The sequence below is a fragment of the Montipora foliosa genome, unplaced genomic scaffold (assembly GCF_036669935.1).
Source record: "Montipora foliosa isolate CH-2021 unplaced genomic scaffold, ASM3666993v2 scaffold_348, whole genome shotgun sequence".
NCBI classification, from domain to species: Eukaryota; Metazoa; Cnidaria; class Anthozoa; order Scleractinia; family Acroporidae; genus Montipora; species Montipora foliosa.
Window position 1 is genome coordinate 1,299 of NW_027179647.1, and position 24,931 is coordinate 26,229.

At 43.4% G+C, this 24,931-nt stretch overlaps 6 non-coding genes and 21 pseudogenes across 6 annotated transcripts; all 27 read left to right on the top strand.

The window, feature by feature from the left end:
• Positions 1 to 10,610: 10,610 nt before the first annotated feature.
• LOC137987403 (5S ribosomal RNA) lies at positions 10,611 to 10,730 on the top strand (annotated as a pseudogene).
• A 1,023-nt stretch (positions 10,731 to 11,753) lies between these two features.
• On the top strand, positions 11,754 to 11,872 carry LOC137987389 (5S ribosomal RNA; annotated as a pseudogene).
• A 580-nt stretch (positions 11,873 to 12,452) lies between these two features.
• On the top strand, positions 12,453 to 12,571 carry LOC137987402 (5S ribosomal RNA; annotated as a pseudogene).
• An 816-nt stretch (positions 12,572 to 13,387) lies between these two features.
• Positions 13,388 to 13,506, top strand: LOC137987413 (5S ribosomal RNA). The gene has a single exon (XR_011120487.1). It is a non-coding gene; the product is annotated as a 5S ribosomal RNA (ribosomal RNA).
• A 257-nt stretch (positions 13,507 to 13,763) lies between these two features.
• LOC137987386 (5S ribosomal RNA) lies at positions 13,764 to 13,881 on the top strand (annotated as a pseudogene).
• A 251-nt stretch (positions 13,882 to 14,132) lies between these two features.
• Positions 14,133 to 14,250, top strand: LOC137987377 (5S ribosomal RNA; annotated as a pseudogene).
• Positions 14,251 to 14,500: 250 nt separating this feature from the next.
• LOC137987396 (5S ribosomal RNA) lies at positions 14,501 to 14,619 on the top strand (annotated as a pseudogene).
• Positions 14,620 to 14,868: 249 nt separating this feature from the next.
• LOC137987382 (5S ribosomal RNA) lies at positions 14,869 to 14,987 on the top strand (annotated as a pseudogene).
• A 250-nt stretch (positions 14,988 to 15,237) lies between these two features.
• LOC137987387 (5S ribosomal RNA) lies at positions 15,238 to 15,355 on the top strand (annotated as a pseudogene).
• A 250-nt stretch (positions 15,356 to 15,605) lies between these two features.
• LOC137987408 (5S ribosomal RNA) lies at positions 15,606 to 15,724 on the top strand (annotated as a pseudogene).
• Positions 15,725 to 15,978: 254 nt separating this feature from the next.
• LOC137987425 (5S ribosomal RNA) lies at positions 15,979 to 16,097 on the top strand. Its single transcript, XR_011120498.1, has one exon. It is a non-coding gene; the product is annotated as a 5S ribosomal RNA (ribosomal RNA).
• Positions 16,098 to 16,351: 254 nt separating this feature from the next.
• On the top strand, positions 16,352 to 16,471 carry LOC137987405 (5S ribosomal RNA; annotated as a pseudogene).
• Positions 16,472 to 16,722: 251 nt separating this feature from the next.
• Positions 16,723 to 16,841, top strand: LOC137987357 (5S ribosomal RNA). Its single transcript, XR_011120470.1, has one exon. It is a non-coding gene; the product is annotated as a 5S ribosomal RNA (ribosomal RNA).
• Positions 16,842 to 17,091: 250 nt separating this feature from the next.
• LOC137987366 (5S ribosomal RNA) lies at positions 17,092 to 17,210 on the top strand. Its single transcript, XR_011120479.1, has one exon. It is a non-coding gene; the product is annotated as a 5S ribosomal RNA (ribosomal RNA).
• Positions 17,211 to 17,457: 247 nt separating this feature from the next.
• On the top strand, positions 17,458 to 17,574 carry LOC137987398 (5S ribosomal RNA; annotated as a pseudogene).
• Positions 17,575 to 17,822: 248 nt separating this feature from the next.
• On the top strand, positions 17,823 to 17,941 carry LOC137987378 (5S ribosomal RNA; annotated as a pseudogene).
• Positions 17,942 to 18,667: 726 nt separating this feature from the next.
• Positions 18,668 to 18,785, top strand: LOC137987371 (5S ribosomal RNA; annotated as a pseudogene).
• A 251-nt stretch (positions 18,786 to 19,036) lies between these two features.
• Positions 19,037 to 19,155, top strand: LOC137987369 (5S ribosomal RNA; annotated as a pseudogene).
• Positions 19,156 to 19,406: 251 nt separating this feature from the next.
• LOC137987385 (5S ribosomal RNA) lies at positions 19,407 to 19,526 on the top strand (annotated as a pseudogene).
• Positions 19,527 to 19,777: 251 nt separating this feature from the next.
• LOC137987404 (5S ribosomal RNA) lies at positions 19,778 to 19,895 on the top strand (annotated as a pseudogene).
• A 249-nt stretch (positions 19,896 to 20,144) lies between these two features.
• Positions 20,145 to 20,263, top strand: LOC137987358 (5S ribosomal RNA). The gene has a single exon (XR_011120471.1). It is a non-coding gene; the product is annotated as a 5S ribosomal RNA (ribosomal RNA).
• Positions 20,264 to 20,513: 250 nt separating this feature from the next.
• LOC137987406 (5S ribosomal RNA) lies at positions 20,514 to 20,631 on the top strand (annotated as a pseudogene).
• A 619-nt stretch (positions 20,632 to 21,250) lies between these two features.
• On the top strand, positions 21,251 to 21,368 carry LOC137987391 (5S ribosomal RNA; annotated as a pseudogene).
• Positions 21,369 to 22,900: 1,532 nt separating this feature from the next.
• Positions 22,901 to 23,020, top strand: LOC137987393 (5S ribosomal RNA; annotated as a pseudogene).
• A 256-nt stretch (positions 23,021 to 23,276) lies between these two features.
• Positions 23,277 to 23,397, top strand: LOC137987372 (5S ribosomal RNA; annotated as a pseudogene).
• A 1,015-nt stretch (positions 23,398 to 24,412) lies between these two features.
• Positions 24,413 to 24,534, top strand: LOC137987407 (5S ribosomal RNA; annotated as a pseudogene).
• Positions 24,535 to 24,785: 251 nt separating this feature from the next.
• Positions 24,786 to 24,904, top strand: LOC137987348 (5S ribosomal RNA). Its single transcript, XR_011120462.1, has one exon. It is a non-coding gene; the product is annotated as a 5S ribosomal RNA (ribosomal RNA).
• The last annotated feature ends 27 nt before the right edge of the window (positions 24,905 to 24,931 follow it).

Below are 24,931 nucleotides of genomic sequence, written 5' to 3' on the forward strand. Positions count from 1 at the left end.
GAAGGGAAAATGCCATCGTGATTGAGCGTGAGCTCTCGCGAAGTCCTCGAGACTAATCCGCCATAAGTGTACGAAGAAATTTGCTCCCTTTTGTTCTTACAATTGCCGTGGACGGTGAAAACGTGATTTTTTTTTGTAATTAAATGGAGATATGCCATCTGAAACTCTCAAAACTTGTCCAGGAATCGGGTTTGTATATCTGGAACGAGTGAAATTCGCGATTACCGGTGTCGAGCTCTGCGGCCATGGGGTGAAAGAACTTTGGCACAAAGTTCCCTGATGTTTTGAAAGGCGCTAAATAGCTGGTTCTTTCAAATGGCAATGGAAGCCGATGCATATTGGTTTCCTGGATGAGACAAGGGACATATATATCAACAGGAGGCAGATGCTGATAAAATCGCAAGTTACCACGAATGCCATGTTTCGAATATCTGTCGTATCAAATGGCTTTCAATTTTTTAAAAATTTTTGTTTTTTACTGTACATGAATGATGACACGGTTTTTTTGCAGACTTCACAATTCCAGTTGACTTAACTTCAAAAACTCACACTCCAGAAATCTAATAAGGCATGTTGCCAGAGAGATCAAGTGGACAAACAATAAAAAATCACAATAAAAGAAAGTGCGAGTCCATCATACTGTTTGTACTCCATCAAAAAATTAACAACAAACGTACAGTATCATGATTGTACTGCGCGGCAATTCCAGAAATACTACTGCAACTGACGATATTACCGGACAAAATCACCAAAGAAACCTTCATGTGGAAACCCGTTAAAGGAATAATGTATTTCTCTTTGTTTTATTTAAAAATCTATTGCCAATAAAACGTCCAACGACAAAATGCTCGGTTATCTCAATTACAAATTAAGATGGCAAACTAAAAGAGGGGGGGGGGGGGGGGGGTGGGGGGGGTTTGCATATTCAGGGAATGTTCGGAGGGAGAATTACACTCTGCCTTTGCCGCAATCTAGTCGTCGAAAACATTACCATGCGTAAATGTGTTTTTCTCAAATTAAGCCAACGGTAACTTTCGAATTCGTTCATAATATTCCTCCCACGGTTTCTGGTCAAAACAAAATAGCGTGAATCTGCCGTCCACGCGTGGTAGTGGGTAATGGAAGTTAAAAGATTGGCCGCCGAAGGGAACATGTCAATCAATCAAAAAAGGTGGGCGGAAGGAATTTCGAAGAGTGACTTGGCCAGGCTCTATTTTTCGTTTCGCCAACTTCCACATTACGTAGCACGCGAAACTAAAATAGAGCCTGATCGCAGGTTAGATATGAGACGATACTAGCCAAACTGGCGCTACGCGCCTTGATTGCTCTCTATCATCTCCTATCAAACGCACGCGCATGGAATAATTGTCAAACATCTCTGAGGATTGAACAGAAACAACTTTTTTTCTTGAGAATCCCAATTCCATGTTACAAGCGTAGCCAGGAAAGGAACCAGGGACTACCTGGAACAAAAACTAAAACACGGAATGACCTAAAATGAGTTACAATTGGTGATCTAAAATGATCTAAAATTACCTAAAAGTATCTACAACAGTATCTAAAAATGATCTGAAATGAGCTACATTGTACAATGGTATCTGAAATAGACACAGATGTCTCTAATCCCCTAAAAAAATAAACAAAAACACGACAAAAGGTTACACAATAATGCTATTTCTGCACTAATAAAAAAAATGCGTTGTGGGGTAAATTCACAATCTTTACACGGTACAACCCTGCACCAATCAACCCTATGTGGCAGGGACAAACTCAAGAGCGTGTGCTGTCAACGCTATGCCAATCATGATGTGTTGCTGTGCCAATTCAAAATTTTTGTCCTAATCACCTCAACCCTAAATCAAACCTGCCCACGGCTTGGGGAAAAGATTTCTTTTGCGCCGTCACCTCCAGGATGGGTGACAAGAAGGCTTACATGACATGCTAATACATGCTGTTTGTTCATGTTAGGGAAACTATGATTGCTAACACATTGCAAATACAGTTTAACCTTTCAACAGTAAAATCATGCCCTATCCCCCCCCCCCCCCCCCCTAAAATAAAATTGCCCTCTCACCGAGAAAGGGCTTTTTATTCCCTCTCCTTCCCCTAACAAGCAGCAGAACAACTGGGCTTGCACTGTCGTTCTAACCAAAGTAAACCAAACCCCATACAATTACGTTAGTAACAAGTACCTTTCCAACTGGTTGAGTATACTGGGCATCTGTGTCCTCTCTGCTGATCGTTTTCCTGTAGAAGATTCCGTATGATATCGTGGCATCCAAACTATTGCAAGTAGGAGTAGTGACACTCATTCTAGATGCCGCATCATTTCCAGGTATTAAAGGTTCATAATGCGTTTGCTCCCGGAAGGTTAATGTTTTAATTGCTACAAGAAGCAGCATTGTTGCTCTTCCTATTTTCTTGTTTGGTTAAACTTTTGTCACTTTTGAAGCTCTGGCCATCAAATAAAACCGCACATACAAATCCACCATTTCCGTTTGTGTTTTAGTCTCATAATGTGGAAGCGGCAATCCATTTTTCTGTGCTATTCTTGTAGAACGTTCTTGTAAGAAAAAGGCGCATTGTATTCTTTATTGAAACTGGCTTGAAATAAATGAAGACAGGCATGGTCTTTCAAACTTCTGAGGAAGGACATTGGTGTGTGCCTTGCCCTTCCTGAGAGGGAGGGGGGGGGGGGGGGGGGGGGGGGGCTGAAACCATGGAGCCATCTTTGTGTGATTGTTCTGCAGTTACAAAACTTTGCTTCTGTACAAGCATGTCCTTCCTTGTGTTCGCCTAAATAAAACTCAGACTCAGGATGTACAATGAGCTGGATCGGAGGACGGAATTTTGATAGAACTGCGAGGAAAGATTCATAACTTGAATAAAGCAACTTTTGCTGCGTTTTTTTCTGCCTGCTTTTTGCTTCTAAATTCGGCTTCAATGGTAAATTTTTGCACCGGAAAACGTTAGATTGGCGATGAAAACTGCCGCGATTATTCTTCATTCTCTGGACACAGGTGTATTGCGGCAATGCAACCGCGTTCTTTGGCCAGTGAATTTGTAAAAGACCTTTAAAATTGGGCTCTGCGGCCATGACAATGAAATGGACGGTCAAAATTAAAGTGTAGTCGTTATTATACTACAAGATGAAGCGAGTACGACAAAAGAGGTTTTACGTAACGTAAACCTTAGAGCGTTTCCTCTCTGTACGAGAGAAAACAGATAGTTTTGCACCAAAAAAAAACTCTTGCCATCCCCCACCGTTGCACCGAATCTTGTGCAAACGTTTACAAAGCATGATGGTATACACAACGATTCGCATTGTCAACCTCGTGCCCAGAGTCTCTCTTCGCGCCTGACCCAGCGATTAAAGCCGTTTTAATATTTCAGAGTTCCATGATCGTCTTTCGTTTCGAAAATACATGTGCAGCATTGGTCACCTTGCGTGACATCATGATACAATTTATTTGGTTGAAAAAAATTTCTATACCTCTGAATCTCAGCAGGCTGAGAGTTTCAAGTATATTAGGAACGGTATTAATACAATAATTGACTAATAAGAAATGTTGGACACTGACTTATTTGAACATCAAACGACGTTCTCAAAAAACTTGGTAAATACGTTGCCGTAAAGCCTTCGGTCATACCCGGTTTGAATTTGACAAAAAAGCGACATCTTCTTTCAAAACCGTTCATATTTGCGTATGTGAGTGACGACACAGTACGCGTGATCTCCTGGCGCGCGGTCGAGGGACAATATGGAAGTGAACACAGAAATGGCAGGAATTTCTACATAGAATACAATACACCAGACAAAACTAATCGATGGAACCAATGAAATACAATGAAATCAACGAGTAATCATTAGGTAATCGATAGGTAATCAGTTGATGAGTCATGGATTATTGCCGATGATCAATGAGTAATCGATGACTAAACGATTAGGCCACAAAAGTTCGGTCATCGATTAGTCTATGGATGTGCATTGATTCTAGTCCTCGTTTTCACAATTACTCATCGATATTATCTCAAGGCTGTAATAACGGTGTCTAGTGAAGAAAAAACAAACTTTAAAACTGTTAAAACAAACTAAATGTAAACCGATGCTTCCAGGTTTATTCTTTTCAGCTAGTAGTACACAGAAATTATCGCTTCAGAAGGTCTTCCATTCTATAAATCTTTGCCGTTTGTCGTCGGAACCACACCTTGACGGTTGCCCCGTCAAGGCTTGGTAAGTTTTGCAAATTCTTCAATAACTCCGTGCGACTGGATACTTGCTCTCGGTACAAGACCTCAAGGGCCATTTTCTGCATAAACGAAATTTCGTCCTCCTGTTTGCCGGTTGGAGAAGCAGCTCGCTTCCCTTTCCCTATAAAACAAAAACAAAACGACTTTAATATGCAAAGCAAAGGAGAACTCATGAAAAAAATAACATTTCTATGAAACGATGTCAGTCGCAGTACACAAGGAAATATAGGACTTTGCTAACGGAAATAGTTATGCGAATTGATCAAATTACACGTGTTCAAAAAACGGATTCATGTACCTTGAATCTTGACTCTCAGACCCCCTATGGGAGATTCTTGCTGTAGCCCAGTTCTTTATTCTCCCGTAGGGTTCTCGCCTTCCTCCGACAGTTGTTCAAAGGTACTAGGTGTGTTGAGAATTTCGGATCGCTTCACCCTCGGGAATTTCCAACATGTGGGCTGCAAACTGCGCGATGGGGATTTTGTTCATGAATCCGTCGCAAAATGTTGCAGTGCTTCATTGGCTAAGTTCTGTTGTATCTAAAGCAGGACCAGGTGATGCGCTTAACTTGAATTGTTCTGCCCGCCGTGTGATGAACCGGTTGCTCAGGCTAGCCAACCTCTTCAAAGATGGTGATGTGAACACAAAGTGTATTGAGACATTTTTGAACGATCTATCGTTAAAAGTCAAGGGAAAGGTAGAAACACTTGGCAGTTCAACCATCAAGTCGCCTATTTGCTATACTTCTTGACTATGGGGGCCCGATGGGTTGTGAGCACGTAGCTATAGAAACTTTGGTGGGCCTTGTGCTAGCTCCGTTTACAGAGGGAAGCGATAAGTGAAAAAGGCCGTTGCTGAGTCGTTAAACTAGCGATAGATGCAAAGATGCAAAAGTGTTTTATGACAAACTCTGTTATAAAGGCACTTTCCTCTTGCCGTTGATGAGACAGCTAGCTGCGCAAAACGTTCGATGTCGTGAAAATAGAATAATTGGTTATGCAAGCAAAATGAAGAAGTGAGGGTAAAATTCCACACAAGACATCATTGACGGCGTAGAAGAACAAGAATCCGAGAAAGCATGTCAGGCCGTATGCTTCTTCTAATGGTTCCGCTTCAGTCGTATATTCCATCATTTACTTTAGCAATATAACCTGTCATAAAGGGAGAAACAGCCGATACTGGTGCTACTTGGATGCGCACTTCTAGAGCTTGGGCCGGACAATCTGGGATAAACATATTAGGGCTGGAAGCGGATGGAGATCGCAAGATACGAAAATACTTTCACATTCGTTGCCACGGTGCTGGACACAAGGAGCATGGGAAGGTGTCTGTAGAAAGCATCTGCATTGAGCGGGTTTTTTTGCGCCGTTGGAAAAAATAAGTAATGACAATTACGTACCCAAACTTATGTTTCCAGATCAGTTGCATATGGTAAAAAACTGGCGAAATCAGTTGCTTAAATACCAGACGCCTTTTAATTATGGGGCAAAAATGTGCAGTATGTTGGAGCAAATAATTCAAGTGTTCCAAAATTATCGTTTGGCGACGGGACTATGGCAAACTAGACGTTGGGATGAAGGATAAGCAGGAACGTTAATGCGGCCTGTAAGGCTTCTTCATCCTCGTGTGAGAATTTCTTTTCATGTCTTTTGAATTTTGCCGACAACGAAACAGTTGCAAGACAAGGGTATATTTGAAGTAATTGGACAGAAAATGCCGCCTGCTTACGCATGCAACAACTTGACAATATAGCCGAAAGGATTGAAGAAGCGTGGAGGCCGGTGGTTTTCCTTAGCCTGCGGAGGAAATTTGTAAATTTGACACTTGAAAAGACGATGTTCAACAGCAACTTTATCAGCGATGAAACATACAGAGAAATGATAAATTCTGGTCATTCACTTATACTCGATGTCAAAGTTTTTGCTAAGTACTATCCTGAAGCTCCATTTGCGCCCTGGCTATTTGGCCCAGCGATCCATGCGAAAAACTGTTTGCGAAAATACGATGTTTCCAAAAAACGAAAACAAACGTCCGGCACTTATTGAAATGATTGACATTGGTTGTGCTGTCAGGCTATGATAATGCTATCTGAAAAAAAGCTTTGTCTGAACAAAACCAGACAGGGATAACACTTTCAAAAAGGTCAAAGGGAGCGGAAGATCAGTTAGAATAAAACTATATGTCTTCCGCATTTGGCCTGATGACGTTGAAGGACCTTATAGCACGTTCAATGAAAAATAGCTGAGGCCAATGCACTAGAAACCATAAACCTGCTCGGCATAGACCTCAGTTGACTCCAAGAAAATATTTTAGAAGAATCATCAGGCGTTCTACAGTTTAACGGTCATTTTGAAATTGTTAACGACGAGACCGAGTTGTTGTCCTCTGGCGATGGCCCTGATGAAAACAAAATTCTTGGTCAAGATGAAATCGAGGAGGCTGTCCGAACGAGGATACTTTGGCAACTGTTTTATTAAACGACCTCATCGACATTGCTGCCTCTACTAGCCAAGTAACTTCAGTATGTTCTGAATCGAAACAACAAGAGAACTACCTTTCTCCCCAAGAACCAAACTCTTCAAAGTCCATAGAATTGCAATTTCCGCAAAAGAGCTCAAATAAATTCCCACATTCGCAGCGCGGATTCTCCCAAACATTGTATTTGGAAATAGAAACTTAAAAGAGACGGATGCTACTGCTGGCTCAAAATAACTTCAAAGAAATCCTTATTCATATGTGCAGCCACGAGGGACAAAACCTACCATATTTCCGGGATTTCTATCCTAGCAGCAAGGGAGGCTTTATATTCCTTCAACCGGACGCCAAAATCGCTTTTTTGTTGATCAACGATAAACGGTACGAAGTGGTTCTCTCAAGTGGGGAGAGCACTGATTCCGCAAACCTAAGGCACAAAGAAATGGTTTCTGCCTTGTGGCGGAACAAACCGAATTTCTTGTTGGGCACATAAAAAGAATGACAACCATTCCAAACGAGAGGAATGCCAATCCATTATTTGATTGGAAAATATCGAAAAAACGGACCATATTAGACTAGTGGACTCTTTTCTAGTTAGTCCCAAAATTCCAGCAAATCCATCGTTTGAAGGCATTCTTTTATTCGATGACAAGATGTCTTTCAATAATCGAGGGCCACCGGCAGAAGGACTGGAGATGCAACAAAAGACAATTGAAGGAAGCCCAAGAGAAAGAAAAGAATGAAAAAATAGAACGTAATGAAACCTGGACCTGCCGAAAAATAGGACAATCGCCGTTCTAAAACACACTGTAATAGATAAAGAAAATCGCGTTTCTAGCTCAAAGGCCAAAAAATCGGAAACTTGTTCAAATATTCACCACGCAAGCTGGTTCTGTAACTGCTTATGACGGATGTTTGCCTTAAACCGCAAGCAGTTTTACTTCGCTGACAAACACCCACCAAAAAAATCGATAAACCACGTGTTCGACTCTTGTCAGCGAATTTGTTAGTTTCATTTTCAGACTGGTTTGGTTACTGGTAAATCGTTTTGTATATTACATATAACGTAGTTGGGTTAAGTGAAATATTGCACAATTGTGAATCATCTGTATTTGTGATTAGCACTTTGCGCCTCGACATTGTCAACAGGAATTTAACTGACATACAAGGAAAAAGTTTCGTCTACACACAGCTAAAAGAATCACAAACGAAAAAAAATGGTACAAGAAACGCAACAAGTGTCTGTTGTGCGCAATTATAATAGTCGATTGAGTAATCGATGGGTCATCGATGAGTAATCAATTACATCAATGAGTAATCGATTAGGCCACAACATTTTTGGGCTTCGATTACTCATCTGATTACTCATTGATCATTCGCCAACAATCAATGATTAATCAAACTGATTCTTCATCGATTACTCATGAATTACTAATTGATGGCATTGATCATCTGTTCCGCCTTACGTTACGGATAGGACAACAAATACAATAACGATACAATACACACTAATTGACCGCTCCCCCATTGGGGCTTTTCAGGGCCAATGCAACCACAACGAAAACAACAGAACAGAACAAACAAAAATTATTCAGAATCCCAACTGGCCGGAGGCAAACCAGTTGGCTATTTACAAGTGCAGCTGGGAAGTTGAACCAAGGACTGCCAGGATCAAATTCAACGAGTGGTCAGAGCGGGTCTTGAACCCGGGATCGCCGGATCTTATGGCAAGCCGCTCTAACCAACGGCGGCAAACTGCCTGAATGAACATATAGAAATTCCTGACATTTTATATTTTCCAACCTCGTCCCCCGGCGCTTTTCCCAAAGCCAGGGAAAAGCGCCCTGGGGAAGAGTGTTGATAATGTTCCTCGCCTCAAGCAGAGATAACGCGTACTTGTCGTCACGCACATACGCCAAATATGAACGGTTGAAAGAAGCTGTCGCCTTTTTGTCAAATTCTCGGATGACCGAGGGTTTTCAGGTCGAAACGTCTTTACCAAGTTTTTTGAGAACGTCGTTTGACGTTCAAATAAGTCAGTGTCCAACATTTCTTATAGTCCTACCGCAAATTCATCATATTAGGGTAGTTTATACCCATGTATTTATCTCATAAGCGAAAAATTAGCGCTTTCAATCGCTAAGTGACTTGCAGATGTTCGTGTGGATTTGCGTGACGTCCGGCTAATTAAACATATTTGGATGTCCGTTTTTCATGCGTCTGTACTGTTATTGATCATGAATTTCGTCATAACATTGTCAAAGTAGCTGCGGATGGCACGAGGCGATGCGCTACTACTTTGACAAGTTTATGACGAAATTATATCATTATTAATGACCGGACAGACGCATGAAAAACTGATTATCAATTTGTTTTTTTACAATAACAAAAAGGCAGAGGGGTCCAAAATTAAGTTCAAAAACACGAGAAGAAACGCGAGAACAAAAAATGTGAGAAACTTCTATTTTATTCATTTTGACGCGGCCAAATTCATAACTTGCCTCGCTCTCTTATTGGCTAATGGAAAAAAGGAGGACTTTCTATTGGTTAAAAAGTGACAGATCGACGTTTCACAAAATGAAAATGAGACACATAAGCGCGCAAAAAATTTTGCCGTCATTGTAATTGTGGACTTGTTTTGAAACGACCTCGAGTTCCAGGAGCTCCATTGTCGTTGAGACAATGTGAGACCCTGGTGAACGAGGCTAGTTCGGATAACAAATCTGCCACTGAGAAATAATTCTTGTATCAAATTTTTATTGGTTACAGCCTGTACAAGAAAACCGTGACGCTAGTGGGGCGCATCGTTTAAAGAACGAGAAAGATAACAATACACGCTATTCACATGCAAATAAGTGGCGGGGTATTCGAGCAGTTTAGCACCTTACGCAATAAGACAACGTCGTATGTAGAAATAAGAAATCCCATTTCTGTTCAAGGCTATTTTCAAGATCAAATCGTAGAACAACGCCAGACTTCAATGTTCAGTTCGTTGGGGGTCAAAAAATGTTTTTTCTTCTTCTTGCCGACCACGTGAAATAGTCGGATCCAGTTTATGCACACTCTGCCCACGATTGATGACATCAATCAACAAAACTTCAAAATTAAGAAAATCTCATGTACAAACAAACTTATTACAAAAATTCGTACACATCACTTTAGAAAGGTTTATTAGCTCACAATGTACAACACCTGCTGGGACCTCTTCATCCCTCACAACTGTAATAGGAACAGCGTTATCCGGTCAGTATTCCGCTTCACTTCCAAAGGGTAGAGTCTCTGCAGTGGGCGTCTCCATTCTGACGAAAGCAAGTTGCCGGAAATTAACTTTCACTACAGCACTTCGAATCTCGCCATCCGGACCAGAAAAGTAAGCATTGAATCCTTCCAAGTCGCCACAGCTGTCTTGGGGTCGTCATCTCATGTATGCACACAATATCTCCCACTTGAAAACCGTACGCTGTGAGTTTAACTGTCTTAGAACAGCCGATGTTGTTCTCTAAAGTTGTGTGAGATTCTCTGCCTCGCCAGCGGTTCCAGAAATGATCGAGGCGATCCCCGCAGTCAAAAATCCTGTAGGGCGAGAGTAGTACTTTCGCTGGGTGACCACTTGCGAATTCCTCGTGGTGTAGGCTTCTACTTGAGTGATTGCTTTTAGTTTATGGGTGATTCATGAGTTGTTTATTTTTGCTTGTCCACAGTGCATGAGCACTGAACTCGCGCACGCAAAAAAATAAAGTTGTCGTCACAATGTAACTGGTTGATGGCCTCTAATTGAATCTTTTCTTGCAGTCTGAAGGGCAAACAAGGGGGATTTTCAAGGCTTTTCTCGCTTAGCTAAACAAAAACAAAACACACATACAACTAGAAGCTTGTATTCTTCCGTCTACGACCATACCACAGGCAAAAAACCGGGTGCCCGTCCGATCCCCGCCAGTAAATCCTGTAGGGCGAGAGTAGTACTGCGCTGGGTGACCACTTTGGGAATTATCGTGTTGTAGGCTTCTACTTTATTGATTGATTGAGTTTATGGTTGATTCATGCGTTGTTATTTTCTTGCTTGTCCACATTGCATGAGCAGTGAATTTTCGCGCGCGACATAATGTTAAAGTTGTCGTCAAAATGTAAAACTGGTTGATGGCCTGTTAATTGAACATTCTTTGCAGTCTGAAGGGAAGGCCAGAAGGATTTTCACTAGCTTTCCCGCTTGGCTAGACGAAAACAAATCACACACCCAACTAGAGCCTGTATTTCGTCCGTCTACGACCATACCACAGGCAAAAAACCGGGTCCCGTACCGATCCCCGCAGTCGAAATCTTGTTAGGGCGAGAGTAGTACTTCGCTACCCCCCCTGGGTGACACGCTTAAGAATTTCGCGTGTTGGTAGGGCTTATACGCCTATTGATTGCTTTTAGTTTATGGTTGATTTCATGAGTTGGTATCTTCTTGCTTGTCCACATTGCATGAGCACTGAATTTTCGCGCGCGACCCAATGTTAAAGTTGTCGTCACAATTGTAACTGGTCGATGGCCTATTAATTGAAACATTCTTTGCAGTCTGAAAGGAAGGCAAGGGGGATTTTCAAGGCTTTCTCCGCTTGTATAGACGAAAAACAAATCACACATACAACTAGAGCTTGTATTTCTTCCGCCTACGACCTTACCAACAGGCAAAAAAAACCGGGCCCCGTCCGATACAGGCAGTAAAATCCTGTAGGGCGAGAGTTAGTACGTCGCTGGGTGACCGCTTGGGAATTTCCTCGTGTTGTAGGCTTCTACTTTATTGATTGCTTTTAGTTTATGGTTGATTCATGAGTTGTTATTTTTCTTGCTTGTCCACATTGCATGAGCACTGAATTTTCGCGCGCGGAAAAATCGTAAAGTTGTCGTCACAATGTAACTGGTTGATGGCCTATTAATTGAACATTCTTTGCAGTCTGCAGGGAAGGCACGGGGGATTTTCACTCGCTTTCTCGCTTGGCTAGACGAAAACAAATAACACATACAACTAGAGCTTGTATTCTTCCGTCTACGACCATACCACAGGCAAAAAACCAGGTCCCGTCCGATCCCCGCAGTCAAATCCGGTAGGGCGAGAAGAGTACTTCGCTGGGTGACCGCTTGGGAATTCCCCGTGTTGTCGGCTTCTACTTTATTGATTGCTTTTAGTTATGGTGATTCATGAGTTGTTATTTTCTTGCTTGTCCACATTGCATGAGCAGTGAATTTTCGCGCGCGACAACTGTTAAAGTTGTCCGTCACAATGGAACTGGTGATGGCCCTATTAATTAAACATTTTCTTTGCTGTCGGAAGGGAAGGGAAGGGGGATTTTCACTCGCTTTCTCGCTTGGCTAGACGAATTTGATTGCTTTAGTTGCTTTTAGTTTATGGTTGATTCATGACTTGTTATTTTCTGGCTTGTCCACACTTTGCATGAGCACTGAATTCCTCGTGTTGTAGGGCTATTATACTTTATTGATTGCTTTTAGTTTATGGGTGATTCATGGAGTTGTTATTTTCGTGCTTGTCCACATTTGCATGAGCACTGAATTTTCGCCCGCGAACCCCCAAATGTTAAAGTTGTTGTCACAATGGAACTGGTTGATGGCCTATTAATTGAACATTCTTTGCAGTCTGAACATAAGGCAAGGGGGATTTTTCACTCGCTTTCTTGCTTGGCTAGACGAAAAACAACCACACATACAACTAGAGCTTGTATTCTTCTGTCTACGACCATACCACAGCAAAAAAACCGGGTCCCGTCCGATCCCCACAGTCAAATCCTGTAGGGCGAGAGTAGTACTTCCGCTGGGTGACGCTTGGGCATTCCTCGTGTTGTAGGCTTCTACTTTAGACCAAAAAAGAAATCACACATACAACTAGAGCTTGTATTCTTGGCCGTCAACGAACATATCCACAGGCATAAAATTACCGGGGTGCCCGTCCGATTCCCCGCAGTCAAATCCTGTATGGGCGAGAGTAGTACTTCGCTGGGTTGACCGCTTGGGAATTCCTCGTGTTGTAGGCTTTCTAATTATTGAATGCTTTTAGTTTAGGTTGATTCATGAGTTGTTATTTTCTTGCTTGTCCACATTGCATGAGCAACTGAATTTCTCGCGGCGCGACAAATGTTAAAGTTGTCGTCACACTGTAACTGGTTGGATGGCCTATTAATTGAACAGGCTTTGCAGTCTGAAGGGAAAAGCAAGGGGGATTTGTCACTCGCTTTCTCGCTTGGCTAGACGAAAACAAATCACACAGACAACTAGAGCTTGTATTCTTCCGTCTACGGACCCCATACCACAGGCGGAAAAAAAAAACCGGGGTCCCGTCCGATCCCCGCAGTCAAATCCTGTGAGGGCGAGAGTAGTACTTCGCTGGGTGACCGCTTGGGAATTCCTCGTGTTGTAGGCTTCTACTTTATTGATTGCTTTTAGTTTATGGTTGATTCATGAGTTGTTATTTCTTGCTTGTCCACATTGCCTGAGCACTGATTTTCGCGCGCGACAAATGTTAAAGTTGTCGTCACAATGTAACTGGTTGATGGCCTATTAATTGAACATTCTTTGCAGTCTGAAGGGAAGGCAAGGGGGATTTCACTCGCTTCTCGCTTGGCTAGACGAAACAAATCACACATACAACTAGAGCTTGTATTCTTCCGTCTACGACCATACCACAGGCAAAAAACCGGGTCCCGTCCGATCCCCGCAGTCAAATCCTGTAGGGCGAGAGTAGTACTTCGCTGGGTGACCGCTTGGGAATTCCTCGTGTTGTAGGCTTCTACTTTATTGATTGCTTTTAGTTTATGGTTGATTCATGAGTTGTTACTTTCTTGCTTGTCCACATTGCATGAGCACGAATTTTCGCGCGCGACAAATGTTAAAGTTGTCGTCACAAGGTAAACTGGTTGAGGCCTAGTTAATTGAACATTCTTTGACAGATCTGAAGGGAAGGCAAGGGGGATTTTCACTCGCTTCTCTCGCTCTGGCTAGACGAAAACAAATCACACATCCAACTAGAGCTTGTGTATTGTTCCGTCTACGACCATACCACAGGCAAAAAACCGGGTCCCGTCCGATCCCCGCAGTCAAATCCTGTAGGCGAGAGTAGTACTTCGCTGGGTGACCGCTTGGGAATTCCTCGTGTCGCAGGCTACTACTTTATTGCTGGCTCTTAGTTTATGGTTGATTCCTGTGGTTTCATTTTCTTCCTTGTCGAGTGTGCATGAGCACTGATATCTTGCGCACGACAAATTTTAAAGTTGTCGTCACAATGTAACTGGTTGATGGCCTATTAATGGAACATTCCTTGCAGTCTGAAGGGAAGGCAAGGGGGGATTTCACTCGCTTTCTCGCTTGGCTAGACGAAAACAAATCACACATACAACTAGAGCTTGTATTCTTCCGTCTACGACCATACCACAGGCAAAAAACCGGGTCCCGTCCGATCCCCGCAGTCAAATCCTGTAGGGCGAGAGTAGTACTTCGCTGGGTCACCGCTGGGAATTCCTCGTGTTGTAGGCTCTACTTTATTGATTGCTTTTAGTTTATAGTTGATTCAGGAGTTGTTTTTTTCTTGCTCGTCCACATTGCAGGCGCACTGAAGTTTCGCGCGCGACACATGTTAATGTTGTCGTCACAATGGAACTGGTTGATCGCCTATTAATTGATCATTCTTTGCAGTCTGAAGGGAAGGGCAAGGGGGATTTTCACTCGCTTTCTCGCTTGGCTAGACGAAACAAATCACACATACAACTAGAGATTGTATTATTCAGTCTACGACCTTACCAGAGGAAAAAAACCGGGTCCCGTCCTTTCCCCGCAGTCAAATCCTGTATGGCGAGAGTAGTACTTCGCTGGGTGACCGCTTGGGAATTCCTCGTGTTGTAGGCTTCTACTTTATTGATTGCTTTTAGTTTATGGTTGATTCATGAGTTGTTATTTCTTGCTTGCCACATTGCATGAGCAATGAATTTTAGCTCGATAAAACTGTTAAATTTGTCGTCACAATGTATCTGATTTATTGACTATTTATTGAACATTCTTTGCAGTCTGAAGGGAAGGCAACGCGGAATTTCACACGCTTTCTCGAGTGTCTAGACGAAAACAAATCACACATACAACTAGAGCTTGTATTCTTCCGTCTACGCCCATACCACAAGCAAAAAACCGGGTCCCGTCCGATCCCCGCAGTCAAATCATCTAGGGCGAGAGTAGTACTTCGCTGGGTGACCGCTTGGGAATTCCTCGTGTTGTAGGCTTCTACTTTATTGATTGCTTTTAGTTTATGGTTGATTCATGAGTTGTTATTTTCTTGCTTGTCCACATTGCATGAGCACTGAATTTTCGCGCGCGACAAATGTTAAAGTTGTCGTCACAATGTATCTGGTTGATGGCCTATTAATTGAACATTCTTTGCAGTCTGAAGGGAAGGCAAGGGGATTTTCACTCGGTGTCCCGCGTGGCTAGACGAAAACAAATCACACATACAACTAGAGCTTGTATTCTTCCGTCTACGACCATACCACAGGCGAAAAACGGGCTCCGTCCGATCCCCGCAGTCAAATCCTGTAGGGCGAGAGTAGTACTTCGCTGGGTGACCGCTTGGGAATTCCTCGTGTTGTAGGCTTCTACTTTATTGATTGCTTTTAGTTTATGGTTGATTCATGAGTTGTTATTTTCTTGCTTGTCCACATTGCATGAGCACGGAATTTTCGCGCGCGACAAATGTTAAAGTTGTCGTCACAATGTAACTGGTTGATTGACTATTAATTGAACATTCTTGCAGTCTGAAGGGAAGGCAAGGGGGATTTTCACTCGCTTTCTCGCCTGGCTAGACCAAAACAAATCACACATACAACTAGAGCTTGTATTCTTCCGTCTACGACCATACCACACGCGAAAAACAGGGTCCCGTCCGATCCCAGCAGTCTCCTACTGTAGGGCGAGAGTAGTACTTCGCTGGGTGACCGCTTGGGAATTCCTCGTGTTGTAGGCTTCTACGTTATTGATTGCTTTTAGTTTATGGTTGATTCATGAGTTGTTATTTTTCTTGTCTTGTCCCCATTGGCATGAGCACTGAATTTTCGCGCACGGCAGATGTTAAAGTTGTCGTCACAATGTAACTGGTTGATGGCCTATTAATTGAACATTCTTTGCAGTCTGAAGGGAAGGCAAGGGGGATTTTCACTCGCTTTCTCGCTTGGCTAGACGAAAACAAATCACACATACAACTAGAGCTTGTATTCTTCCGTCTACGACCATACCACAGGCAAAAAACCGGGTCCCGTCCGATCCCCGCAGTCAAATCCTGTAGGGCGAGAGTAGTACTTCGCTGGGTGACCGCTTGGGAATTCCTCGTGTTGTAGGCTTCTACTTTATTGATTGCTTTTAGTCTATGGTTGATTCATGAGTTGTTATTTTCTTGCTTGTCCACATTGCATGAGCACTGAAATTTTCGCGCGACAAATGTTAAAGTTGTCGTCACAATGTAACTGGTTGATGTGGCCTATTAATTGAACATTCTTTGGCAGTCTGAAGGGAAGGCCAGGGGGAGTTTCACTGGCTGTTCTCGCTTGGCTAGAGGAAAACAAATCACACATACAACTAGAGCTTGTATTCTTCCGTCTACGACCATACCACAGGCAAAAAACCGCGGTCCCGTGCTATCCCCGCAGTCAAATCCTGTAGGGCGAGAGTAGTACTTCGCTGGGTGACCGCTTGGGAATTAATCGTGTTGTAGGCTTCTACTTTATTGATTGCTTTTAGTTTATGGTTGATTCATGAGTTGTTATTTTCTTGCTTGTCCACATTGCATGATCACTGAATTTTCGCGCGCGACAAATGTTAAAGTTGTCGTCACAATGTAACTGGTTGATGGCCTATTAATTGAAAATTATTTGCCGTCTGAAGGGAAGGCAAGGGTGATTTTCACTCGCTTTCTCGCTTGGCTAGACGAAAACAAATCACACATACAACTAGAGCTTGTATTCTTCCGTCTACGACCATACCACACGCAAAAAACCGGGTCCCGTCCGATCCCCGCAGTCAAATCCTGTAGGGCGAGAGTAGTACTTCGCTGGGTGACCGCTTGGGAATTCCTCGTGTTGTAGGCTTCTACTTTATTGATTGCTTTTAGTTTATGGTTGATTCATGAGTTGGTATTTTCTTGCTTGTCCACATTGCATGAGCACTGAATTTTCGCGCACGGCAAATGTTAAAGTTGTCGTCACACTGTAACTGGTAATGGCCTATTAATTGAACCTTCTTTGCAGTCTGAAGGGAAGGCAAGGGGGATTTTCAGATGCTAAGTCGCTTGGCTAGACCAACAGTAATAACACATACACCTAGAGCTTGTATTCTGCCGTCTACGACCATACCACAGGCGAAAAACCGGGTCCCGTCCGATCCCCGCAGTCAAATCCTCTAGGGCGAGAGTAGTACTTCGCTGGGTGACCGCTTGGGAAGTACTCGTGTTGTAGGCTTCTACTTTATTGATTGCTTTTATTTTATGGTTGATTCATGAGTTGTTATTTTCGTGCTTGTCCACATTGCATGAGCACTGAATTTTCGCGCGACAAATGTTAAAGTTGTCGTCACAATGTAACTGGTTATGCCTATGAATTGAACATTCTTTGCAGTCTGAAGGGAAGGCAAGGGGGATTTTCACTGGCTTTCTCGCTTGGCTAGACGGAAACAAATCACACATACAACTAGAGCTTGTATTCTTCCCTCTACGACCATACCACAGGCAAAAACCGGGTCCCGTCCGATCCCGCAGTCAAATCCTGTAGGGCGAGAGTAATACTTCACTGGGTGACCGCTTGGGAATTCCTCGTGTTGTAGGCTTCTACTTTATTGATTGCTTTTAGTTTATGGTTGATTCATGAGTTGTTATTTCTTGCTTGTCCACATTGCATGAGCACTGAATTTTCGCGCGCGACAAAGGATAAAGTTGTCGTCACAATGTAACTGTTGATGGCCTATTAATTGAACATTCTTTGCAGTCTGAAGGGAAGGCAAGGGGGATTTTCACTCGCTTTCTCGCTTGGCTAGACGCAACAAATCACGCATACAACTAGAGCTTGTATTCTTCCGTCTACGACCATACCACAGGCAAAAAACCGGGTCCCGTCCGATCCCCGCAGTCCAATGCTGTAGGGCGAGAGTAGTACTTCGCTGGGTGACCGCTTGGGAATTCCTCGTGTTGTAGGCTTCTACTTTATTGATTGCTTTTAGTTTATGGTTGATTCATGAGTTGTTATTTTCTTGCTTGTCCACTTGCATGAGCACTGAATTTTCGCGCGCGACAAATGTTAAAGTTGTCGTCACAAGGAACCTGGTTGATGGCCTATTACTTAAACATTCTTTGCTGTCTGAAGGGAAGGGAAGAGGGATTTTCACTCGCTTTCTCGCTTGGCTAGACGAATTTGATTGCAACTAGTTGCTTTTAGTTTATGGTTGTTCATGAGTTGTTATTTTCTTGCTTGTCCACATTGCATGAGCACTGAATTCCTCGTGTTGTAGGCTTCGACTTTATTGATTGCTTTTAGTTTTGGTTGATTCCTGAGTTGTTATTTTCTTGCTTGTCCCACTTCATGAGCACTGAATTTTCGCCCGCGACAAATGTTAAAGTTGTCGTCACAATGTAACTGGTTGATGGCCTATTAATTGAACATTCTTTGCAGTCTGAATAAGGCAAGGGGGATTTTCACTCGCTTCTTGCTTGGCTAGACGAAACAAATCACACATACAACTAGAGCTTGTATTATTCTGTCTACGACCATACCACAGGCAAAAAACCGGGTCCCGTCCGATCCCACAGTCAAATCCTGTAGGCGAGAGTAGACTTCGCTGGGTGACCGCTTGGGAATTCCTCGTGTTGTAGGCTTCTACTTTAGACCAAATAAATCACACATACCACTGGGGCTTGTATTCTTCCGTCTACGACCATACCACAGGCAAAATACCGGTCCCGTCCGATCCCCGCAGTCAAATCCTGTAGGGCGAGAGTAGTACTTCGCTGGGTGACCGCTTGGGAATTCCTCGTGTTGTAGGCTTCAACTTTATTGATTGATTAAAGTTTATGGGTGATTCATGGGTTGTTATTTTGTTGGTTGTCCACATTGCGTGAGCACTGAATTTTCGCGCGCGACAAATGTTAAAGTTGTCGTCACAATGTAAATGCTTGATGTCCTATTAATTGAACATTCTTTGCAGTCTGAAGGGGAGGCTAGGGGGATTATCACTCGCTTTCTCTCTTGGCTAGACGAAAACAAACCACACAGACAAAAATAGCTTTTATTCTACCGTCAACGACCATACCACAGGCAAAAAACCGGGTCCAGTCCGATCCCCGCAGTCAAATCCTGTAGGGCGAGAGTAGTACTTCGCTGGGTGACCGCTTGGGAATTCCTCGTGTTGTAGGCTTCTACTTTATTGATTGCTTTTAGTTTATGGTTGATTCATGAGTTGTTATTTTTTTGCTTGTCCAGATTGCATGAGCACTGAATTTTCGCGCACGACAAATGTTAAAGTTGTCGTCACAATGTAACTGGTTGATGGCCTATTAATTGAACATTCTTTGCAGTCTGAAGGGAAGGCAAGGGGGATTTTCACTCGCTTTCTCGCTTGGCTAGACGAAAACAAATCACACATACAACTAGAGCTTGTATTCTTCCGTCTACGACCATACCACAGGCTAAAAACCGGGTCCCGTGCGATCCCCGCAGTCAAATCCTCTAGGGCGAGAGTAGTACTTCGGTGGGTGACCGCTTGGGAATTCCTTCGTGTTGTAGGCTTCTACTTTATTGATTGCTTTTAGTTTATGGTTGATTCATGAGTTGTTATTTTCTTGCTTGTCCACTTTGCATGGGCACGGAATTTTCGCGCGCGACAAATGTTAAAGTTATCGTCACAATGTAACTGGTTGATGGCCTATTAATTGAACATTCTTTGCAGTCTGAAGGGAAGGCAAGGGGGATTTTCACTCGCTTTCTCGCTTGGCTAGACGAAAACAAATCACACCTACAACTAGAGCTTGTATTCTTCCGTCTACGACCATACCACAGGCAAAAAACCGGGTCCCGTCCGATCCCCGCAGTCAATCCTGTAGGGCGAGAGTATTACTTCGCTGGGTTGCAGCTTGGGAATTCCTCGTGTTGTAGGGTTCTACTTTATTGATTGCTTTTAGTTTATGGTTGATTCATGAGTTGTTATTTTCTTGCTTGTCCACATTGCATGAGCACTGAATTTTTGCGCGGGAGAAATGTAAAGTTGTCGTCACAATGTAACTGGTTGATGGCCTATTAATTGAACATTCTTTGCAGTCTGAAGGGAAGGCAAGGGGGATTTCACTCCCTTTCTCGCTTGGCTAGACGAAAACAAATCACACATACAACTAGAGCTTGTATTCTTCCGTCTACGACCATACCACAGGCAAAAAACCGGGTCCCGTCCGTCCCCCGCAGTCAAATCCTGTAGGGCGAGAGTAGTACTTCGCTGGGTGACCGCTTGGGAATTCCTCGTGTTGTAGGCTTCTACTTTATTGATTGCTTTTAGTTTATGGTTGATTCATGAGTTGTTTTTTTCTTGCTCGTCCACATTGCCTGAGCACTGAATTTTCGCGCGCGACAAATGTTAAAGTTGTCGTCACAATGTAACTGGTTGATGGCCTATTCATGAACATTCTTTGCAGTCTGAAGGGAAGGCAAGGTGGGTTTTCACTCGCTTTCTCGCTTGGCTAGACCAAAACAAATCACACATACAACTAGAGCTTGTATTCTTCCGTCTACGACCATACCACACGCAAAAAACCGGGTCCCGTCCGATCCCCGCAGTCAAATCCTATAGGGCGAGAGTAGTACTTGTCTGGGTGACCGCTTGTAATTCCTCGTGTTTTAGGCTTCTACTTTATGATTGCTTTTAGTTTATGGTTGATTCATGAGTTGTTATTTTCTTGCTTGTCCACATTGCATGAGCACTTAATTTTCGCGCGCGGCAAATGTTAAAGGTTTCGTCACAATGTAACTGGTTGAGGGCCTATGAATTGAACATTCTTTGCAGTCTGAAGGGAAGGCAAGGGGGATTTCACTCGCTTTCTCGCTTGGCTAGACCAAAACAAATCACACATACAACTAGAGCTTGTATTCTTCCGTCTACGACCATACCACAGGCAAAAAACCGGGTCCCGTCCGATCCCCGCAGACAAATCCGCGACGTCGTTAGTAGTACAACTCGGGGTGACCGCGTGGGAATTCCTCGGGTTGTAGGCTTCTACTTATTGATTGCTTTTAGTCTATGGTTGATTCATGAGTTGTTATTTTCTTGCTTGTCCACATTGCATGAGCACTGAATTTTCGCGCGCGACAAATGTTAAAGTTGTCGTCACAATGTAACTGGTTGATGGCCTATTAATTGAACATTCCTTTGCAGTCTGAAGGGAAGGCCAGGGGGATTTTCACTCGCTTTCTCGCTTGGCTAGACGAAAACAAATCACACATACAACTAGAGCTTGTATTCTTCCGTCTACGACCATACCACAGGCAAAAAACCGGGTCCCGTCCGATCCCCGCAGTCAAATCCTGTAGTGCGAGAGTAATACTTCACTGGGTGACCGCTGGGAATTCCTCGTGTTGTAGGCTTCTACTTTATTGATTGCTTTTAGTTTATGGTTGATTCATGAGTTGTTATTTTCTTGCTTGTCCACATTGCATGAGCACTGAATTTTCGCGCGCGACAAATGTTAAAGTTGTCGTCACAATGTCAAAACTGGTTGATGGCCTATTAAGTGAAGGCATTCTTTGGCAGTCTGGAAGGGAAGGCAAGGGGGATTTTCAACTCGGCATTCTCGCCTTGTCGCTAGACGAAAACAAATGCACACATACAACTAGAGCTTGTATTCTTCCGTTACGACCATACGCATCAGGCAAAAAAACAGGGTCGGCCGTCCGAATACCGCGCAGTCAAATCCTGTAGGCGAGAGTAGTACTTCGCTGGGTGACCGCTTGGGAAAAACAATTAAACAATATTTTTATAACAACAACAAAAAAAAAACAAGGCCAAAAAAAAGAATTCCTCGTGTTGTAGTCTTCTACTATTATTGATTGCTTTTAGTTTTAGTGGTTGATTCATGAGTTGTTATTTTCTTGCTTGTCGCACAATTGGCATGAGCAGCTGAATTTTCGCGCGCGACAAATGTTAAAGTTGTCGTTCACAATGTTAACTGGTTGATGGCCTCTTAATTGAACATTCTTTGCAGTCTGAAGGGAAAGGCTAAGGGGGATTTTCACTCCGCTTTCTCGCTTGGCTAGAACCAAAACAAATCACACATACAACTAAGGGCTTGTACTTCTTACCGTCTACGACCATTAGATCCACAGTGCAAAAAAAAATCCGGGTCTCCAGTCCGATTCCCGCAGTCAAATCCTGTAGGGCGAGAGTAGGACTTCGCTGGGTGACCGCTTGGGAATTCTTCGTGTTGTAGGCTTCTACGTTATTGATTGCTTTTAGTTTATGGTTGATTCATGAGTTGTTATTTTCTTGCTTGTCCATCATTGGGGGTCATGCGGCACTGAATTTTCGCTGCGCGACAAATGTTAAAGTTTGTCGTCACAATGGAAACTGGTTGGATGGCTGCTCTGGTAATTGAAGGGGCATTCTTTGCCCAGTCTGAATGGAAGGCAAGGGGGATTTTCACTCGCTTTCTCGCTTGGCTAGAGCGAAGAACAAATCACACATACAACTAGAGCTTGTCAGTTCTTCCGTCTTACGACCTATACGCGCACAGGCAAAAAACCGGGTCCCGTCCGATGCCCTCGCAGTCAAATCCTGTAGGGCGAGAGTAGTACTTCGGATGGGTGACGCGCTTGGAATTCCTCGTGTTGTAGGCTTCTACATTTATTGATTGCTTTTAGTTTATGGTTGATTGCCTGAAGTTGTTATTTTCTTGGTGCTTAGTCGCAGCATTGCATGAGCACTGAATTTTGCGTCGCGCGAACAATTGTTAAAGTTGTGTCGTCACAATGTAACCGGTTCTGATGGCCCATTAATTGAACATTCTTTGCAGTCTGAAGGGAAGGCAAGCGGGGATTTCACTCGGCGTTTCTCCGCGTGGCTAGACGAAAAGCAAATCACATATATTACAACTAGGAAGGGCTTTGTATTCATCGTGTCGCTCTACGACCATACCAAAGGCAAAAAAACCGGCTCCCGTCCGATCCCCTCATTCAAATCCTGTAGGGCGAGAGTAGTACTTCGCTGGGTGACCGCTTGGGAATTTCTCGTGTTGTAGGCTTCTACTTTCTTGATTGCCTTTAGTTTATGTTTGATTCATGAGTTGTTATTTTCTTGCTTGTCCACATTGCATGAGCACTGAAGTTTAGCGCGAGACAAATGTTAAGAGTTGGTCGTCACAATGTAATAACTGACTTGATGGACTGTAATTGAACATTCTTTGCAGTCTGAAGGCAGAAGGCAATGGATTTTCACTGGCTTTCTCGCTTGGCTAGACGAAAACAAATCACACATACAACTAGAGCTTGTATTCTTCCGTCTACGACCAGATACCACAGGCAAAAAACCGGGTCCCGTCCGATCCCCGCAGTCAAATCCTGTAGGGCGAGAGTAGTACTTCGCTGGGTGACCGCTTGGGAATTCCTCGTGTTGTAGGCTTCTATTTTATTGATTACTTTTAGTTTATGGTTGATTCATGAGTTGTTTATTTCTTGCTTGTCCACATTGCATGAAGCAATGAATTTTCGCGCGGCGACAAATGTTAAACTTGTCGTCACAAATGTAACGGGTTGAGGGCCTATTAATTGAACATTCTTTGCAGTCGGAAGGGAAGGCAAGGGGGATTTTCAGGCTTTCTCGCTTGGCTATACGAAAACAAATCACACATACAACTAGAGCTTGTATTCTTCCGTCTACGACCATACCACAGCCGGGAAAACCGTGTCCCGTCCGATCCCCGCAGTCACATCCTATCGGGCGAGGGTAGTACTTCGCTGGGTGACCGCTTCGGGAATTCCTCGTGTTGTAGTCTTTACAACTTTTATTGATTGCTTTTAGTTTATGGGGTTGATTCATGGGTTGTTATTGTCTTGCTTGTAACATTGCATGAGCACTGAAATTTCGCGCGCCACAAATGGAAAAGTTGTCGGCCACACATTGTAAATGGTTGATGGCCTATTAATTGAAACATTCTTTGCAGTCTGAAGGGAAGGCAAGGGGGATTTTTACTCGCTTTTCTCGCTTGGCTAGACGAAAACAACTCACACATTACAAATAGAGGTTGTATTCTTCCGTCTACGAACCATACCACAGAAGAAAAACCCGGGTCCCTTCCGATCCCAGCAGTCTAATCCTATAGGGCGAGAGTAGTACTTCGCTGGGTGACCGCTTGGGAATTCCTCGTGGTGTTGTAGGCTTTATACTTTATTGATTGCTTTTAGTTTATGGTTGATTACTGAGTTGTTATTTTCTCGCTTGTCCGCATTGCATGAGCAATGAATTTTCGCGCGCGAACAATGTTACAGTTGTTCGTCACAATGTAACTGGTTGATGGCCTATTAATTGAACATTCTTTGCAGTCTGAAGGAGAAGGCAAGGGAGATTGTCACTCGCTTTCTCGCTTTGGCATAGACGAAAACCAAATCACACATACAACTAGAGCTTGTATTCTTCCGTCTACGGGAACATACCACAGGCGAAAAAACCGGGTCCCGTCCGATCCCCGCAGTCAAATCCTGTAGGGCGAGAGTAGTACTTCGCTGGGTGACCGCTTGGAAATTCCTAGTGTTTTAGGCTTCTACTTTATTGATTGCTTTTAGTTTATGGTTGATTCATGAGTTGTTATTTTCTTGCTTGTCCACATTGCATGAGCACTGAATTTTCGCGCGCGACAAATGTTAAAGTTGTCGTCACAATGTAACTGGTTGATGGCCTATTAATTGAACATTCTTTGCAGTCTGAAGGGAAGGCAAGGGGGATTTTCACTCGCTTTCTCGCTTGGCTAGACGAAAACAAATCACACATACAACTAGAGCTTGTATTCTTCCGTCTACGACCATACCACAGGCGAAAAACCGGGTCCCGTCCGATCCCCGCAGTCAAATCCTGTAGGGCGAGAGTAGTACTTCGCTGGGTGACCGCTTGGGAATTCCTCGTGTTGTAGGCTTCTACTTTATTGATTGCTTTTAGTTTA